Raw genomic sequence first — 6000 nt, 5'->3', positions numbered from 1 at the left:
GATCATTCATTCCAAGTATTTGTTGATCACCTACTATGTGACAGATGAATAGATGTATCATCATATATGATACTTTATTAACTGTTATATGATTTTATTCACTTTTTAGTATGTTTAAAATATTTTCTCATTAAAAAACATCCAATGTAGAGAGGAAAGTCAGAAAAATGATATGATAAACAAATTTTATATTTTAAAGAGATTCTGATAGTAGTCCTTGGGCCAAGTAAATGAGGTAAAGTCATGTAACAGATAAACTGTCATAGTGTTTTAGAACTGGGGATGGCTTTAATTCAACCTCCTTGATTTTAGAACCAAGAAAATTTAGGTTTGGAGAAAGTAACTGCTACTTAAAGACAGGCAGGAAATTGGGGGGAAGACAGTATTAGAACGTAGATCACTCTCCTAGTGGATCTGCCACATTTTCAACCTAAGAATAAAAGAAATAGACTTGGTACGTGTGTCTGTGTACGTGCGTGTGTGTGCGTGTGTGCGTTTAAGCAATCATCGCTGATTTGACAAAAGCAGCACATGAGAACTAACAAACTACTCGGGTAGAGATGTATATTTAGGATTCATCTGCACAAAAGTAAACAGCAACCGTCAGAGAATGGAAGAGAAGGCTGGGGGGTGAACCGAGAAGTAAAAACGAGAGATGCTGTGATCCCAGCCTTTTGTAAGATGTAAGATGCTGGAGCTCCCGCTAAGAAGATGCACACAGCAACCCAGAGCTGTTGAGAACCCAGGTTGTGCTGAGGAATTCAAGATGTAAAGGACAAACGCACTTGACCTCAAGAAGCCTGGAGGTCAGCAGGAAACACACGGTCGCACACCCAAACATCGCAAAGGCTTGGCTTACCAAGTCTTTTTCTAAAAAGAGGAACGCACCGACGTTTGGGGGAGAGTCGAAGGCGTTCATGTGCTTCAGCCCCTCTGTGGGTTCAAGGCCACCGTCCTTGGCGGATTCCCAAAGCAGCAACGAGCCCAGCGAACGTTCCAAGGAGCAGCAGAGGAGGAGGAGCTGCGTGGCAGGGAGGGAGGCACGTGGGCTGACACGCGGGCCCGGTCCCGGACGGTCTTCTCTGGTGGTGGAGACCCGGGTTGTTTTCACCCGGGAGGCCAGGGAACTCCGTGTTAGACCCTTCTCCTCCCCTGCCCCACACTGCCTAGCTGCCCCTCATTGCCACTCTCACTTTCCAGACGCCCGTCAGCTACAGCTTGGTGTGGGGCCCGATGTGGACGTGTGGGACTGAGTGACGGCTGAGTTCAGACAGTGTCCTTGACCCCTCACTTCAATGAAGACGTGTCAAGAAGAACTGCGCGAAGGTGCACCCTGCAGGAAATAAACAAGGAATAATCCATCTAGATTCGGCCCGTTATCCAAAGCCTGACTTTCCCGTAGTAGTGTGTGTCGCCCCTGGAAGTGTAATGGTCGCCGCTGATGCTGAATATATATAGGTGACAAGGAAGCTGACAAAACGGGGCTTTCAGATGCAGAGACTCCAAGCACATCACGTCACGGACAGAGGATGAGGCAGCAGTTACTGGGAAACTGAAAATCACGTTTTACGGAGAATTCTAACCACGAGTGTCTGGTTTTGTTCCGGCCAGAGCAGCAAATGAGAAGGGAAATCCTGCCGGAGAGAGACTCGGCGACAAGAGCCATTGTGACGGACAGCACAGGGGAGAGACATTGAGATCGCATTATAGAGCTCAAGCAGCTAATTAAGGTGCTTGATGATGAGAATGGGCAATAAAGGTTAAGTTATGTTCACTACGCACTACTTAAGAAACGAGACCCGAGCATAATACACTGAAAAATACTTTCATCGAAACGCAAGGTAAAAGGTAAAAGAGTAAAAGAGTAATGAATAAAAAGATTTCTTTCCCTGTGTAAATTTTCAAAATTCCGACCACATGACCGCACCCGATAAATGAGGTTTTGCTATAGAACACACGCAATCGCCACCGCGTGAAGCTCGGCTGACGATCTCGGCACAGAGAGAAGAGGGAGGGGTCGGTCACTGTGATAAATGCTCGATCGGGGTTGAGAACCAGGGTCAAAGCTGAGAACGGGCCCCTCGCGTCCCAGCATCTACCACGACCGCGGGCTGACACCAGTGCAGGGAGCCATGTCCGAGGCTGGGACGCCAGACGAAGCCTCTCGCTCTGGAGGACCAGACTTTGTTTTCCTGGCTTTTTACTCGCTTCTCAGTAGGAGAATGGCCTTCGAGAGGGAGGGAAAAGGAGCCCTGGAGTTTGAACTTTTCTTAAAGAGCATTTTCACCTCATCGACAGACCCAGAAGGGATAAACGGATGACCCCACGAAGTTTTCCGGAATGAATTAGTGGATGAGTGAATGAATGAATGAAGTGACACAAAGACCGATGCGAGTCGTCGTTCCTGCTTCTGCAGATTTCTAAACTCTCAAATAAGCATCGATGACACCTTCCCAACCACACCATTTCCGGCAGAATAACGGTCAAGTTCGCTGTGAAAGGACGCATGGAAACAGTCGGCATTTTTTGTAGCACTGTGGAGACTGTTGATTGATGTGCCATCTTTGCCATAGGCTACACCTTCCCATTTCCTTTCTTTGAAGATTCTGTGACTCTCATTGATGGCCAAATATCTCTAGAGCATCGTATGTTCCCACTTCATTTGGAAACTTCAGCTTTGGCTTTCACTGGTTTAATCCAGCCAGTAGGAACGGTGACACCGGCTACGGACCGGCAGAGCCACCAGGCCACCCACGTGTTTAAAGGGATGACAGCTGTGGCAGAATGAATAACGGTGGTTACTTTGCTATTGCTAGATACCCAGAACCAAAGGAGTATTAAAATTGAGCCAGTTACAACCAATACGACTATTCCCTAACTTCTTTCTTTTAAGATAATTCCAACTTCCAGCCAAATTTTATTAGCTTAAAGGTAATAACAAGGACAGATTCTCTTTTCGGAGAATTTAGAAAGGCCTAAGAAAGGAAAATGGGAGAAATTCACGTAAAATCGTCTCACAAGCGAGAACGCCACCGCGGCCTTTGTCCATCATCTCCGAGCACCGTACGCGGCACAGAAATGGCCGGCCAGCGGCCAGCGGCCAGCGGCCAGTGACGAGCGGCCAGCGGCCGGCACCAGCGCTGAGCACTCTGCTTGGAATCTAACGGAAATGCTTTCTGGGGCAAGATTTCTCCTTGATTCCTTTTCCTTCCTATCAAGTCTGAGGAAGCAGAGCAGGGAAAACTCGTTTCTCCAGCGGTTCTGGTCAATGACATGGGAAGGAGCACTCCCACCGCTGCCGTAGGAGCACTCCCACCGCTGCCGCTAGCGCGGACTCAGGTATGCGTTTTCCTTCTAGAACAACTCCTCTCCCGGCCCTCTGGAGGAGCTCGCAGGGTTCCCGCCCTTCTACCCTCTGGCCCCACATTCCCTGTTCTCTGCTCCCTGTCACAGGACTGAACGCGCTGAACCCCTTCGAGGACGTGACTGTGACCTCGTCTGGAGAAGAGAGGCTATGGAGACCGGTGGGGCCCTTCACCGGCAGGCAGTCACTGCAAACACATCCGGGCTACAGGAGTGGGGATCAAAGGAAGGCAAAACCGCTGAGTCCGATTTTGGCCTAAATTCTAGTGTCAGGGAGGCAGCTGGCAGGAACAGTCAAAGAACGGATTGCAAGCCCGTGACGGCAGACACTCTGCCCCTGCCTTTACTATTCAGGTGTGATTTGATTATCTGCTAGGCCAAGAGAAAATATTTCATAATGTAGAAATGACAGGAACAGAGCAGAAATTCACCCTTGAAACAAAGATCTGAGTGCTCACCGTTCCAGGAACGCTGCTGGTCAGATGGGGCGAATTATACAAGAATTATATAATTGCAGGTGTCAGATCCCCACCCACAAAGAAGTCCCAGTGGGTGGTAGTTAAATGTTTTTGCTAATGGAGAGGATGACTCTCAACACAAGCTAAGAGCACAAAGGTGTCCTAAGAGAAACTCCACAGGTGGGAGCACGCTGCCGGATGTTCCCTAGCACCCTCTGCCATCTTTAAGGCAACTTCTACATGGGTCCGTTTTTAGGTTTAGTAAAGAAGAAAAATACCCTCAACACTCAGCACAGAATAGAAATAAAAACAAATTCAACCGTTTGCAGCCAGATTCTCCAAATGAACCCTTAGTTAACTGCAGTAAATATTCAAGTGAATGTCCACTGTGTACTTAAGTGTGTAGACTATAAAAAAAAAAAAGACAAGAAGCGGTCGCTGCCCCGTAACTGAAAACACAAATAGTTACTTTGCACACAGGCAAAAGATGCATTTTTCTAATAATGCATAAATATTTATATTTATGCCACGTTACAGTCTCTTTCTTCCATATAATTTACAAATTGTATAAACAATGATGTTAAGCCAGAAACACTTTTTCAATCAAACTATGTTTCCAGACATGAAAATGTTTATTAGCTCAGTTCATTTTAAATGAGTAAAAAAGAATGTACATTTTAAAGACTTTTCCGTTAAAAGCCTTTCTCTGAATGGTGAGTATGACATCCGTCGTCAGCTCCCAGTTTCTGGCTTTAGCTTCTTTGCCCCCTTGGAAGTTAGGCCATTTGACTGGCTTTGGCCAAAACAAACGCACGTGGGAGTAGCATATCACACTTCCACACAGAGTCTCTATGATGTAGTGCCAACCACACCTCTCCTCTGCGGAGACTGAGATCATGGAAGAAGCAGGTGTGAAGATGGAACCTTCTCCAGCCTGGTCTCTGGGCGATCCTAACGAGTAGCCTGATCCCACGGCGTGAGCTTTTGGCGTGAGTCACGGATGGATCGGGGCCGTCTGTTACTGCGGCACGACCGAGCTTATCCTGACAGACACACTGATGCAGTGATGCTTTCCATTTCTCCACGTTCCCATCACACTTCACCTACGTAAACACGCAGTTTTTACATGGACAGAATCATAGTACGCATCTCCTTTTCTTTAATACTTTTCAAAATTATATTGTAAACATTTTCTCAGCTGTTCTGTGAACACATTTATTATTTTAATAGTTCTACAATAGTCATATCAACACGTCATTAGTAACTATTTCTCTATTGTTTAAGTGGTTTATTTTTTTTTCTACTATAAAGAATGTAGCTACAAGTATATTTGCACGTGTAGCATTTTTCTTTTCCAAAAAAAAATTGGGGGGGAAGAGATAAAGGAAAGAAATAGTTGTTTCCTTTCCACTTTGTAGCGAAGTACTTTTCAGTCACATTTACAGTAGTTCTCTTTTCTTAAAATCGGTACAGGAATTTTAATCCAAATGAAATTGAGAAAAGATTGCCATGTACTTCATTGGTTCGAGAGATATCCAGAATAGTTCGAAGCCAAGTCCAAAAAGATACCCTTGTGAAATAAAAGGATATCTAAACCCGACACCCTGATAAAATGAACTACTTGACCACAGAGTTTTGTGCTTCCTGTAACTGACTTAAAGTGATACAAGTGTTCCCTAAAGGCGGATGAATTGTTTCTGCCGGGATTAAATGAACAATGTTTCACCCTTGTGCTGACCTGGAGAAGCAATATTTCTACAGACTCTTTTATTGGTGGTAAACATCTTTGCACATTAATCCTTAGGCAAACCAGACTGGTTACCCTGCCAGGAAACAAAACACTCTGCTTTCTTCACTTTACATTGATCATTTTGATGAATACAGCAATTTTATTTCCTCTAACGCATAGATTGTGTATCTGAGGTTGTCTCCCACTTTTATATTCCCAGTATTTTATATTTAACACTTTTTTCCAAGGCACCGAAAGTGCTTCTTAGATACTATCCCATAAATGCTTCGTAGAATGATGAAGTCAGCACTTTACACACATATCTGAAACATCCAGAGCCGCCATCTGCAAAAATTTCAGCTATGACTGAGTTTTTTCTCCTCCTTTCCTTCTCCTCTTTCCCTCACCTCATGCCTTATCTTTAGTTTGAGTGACTAAGAGATAAGAACA

Source organism: Pteropus medius, unplaced genomic scaffold, assembly GCF_902729225.1.
Source record: "Pteropus medius unplaced genomic scaffold, Ma_sr-lr_union100, whole genome shotgun sequence".
Lineage (NCBI taxonomy): Eukaryota > Metazoa > Chordata > Mammalia > Chiroptera > Pteropodidae > Pteropus > Pteropus medius.
The sequence above is the reverse complement of the archived record's forward strand: the minus strand, read 5'-3'. Positions refer to the sequence as shown.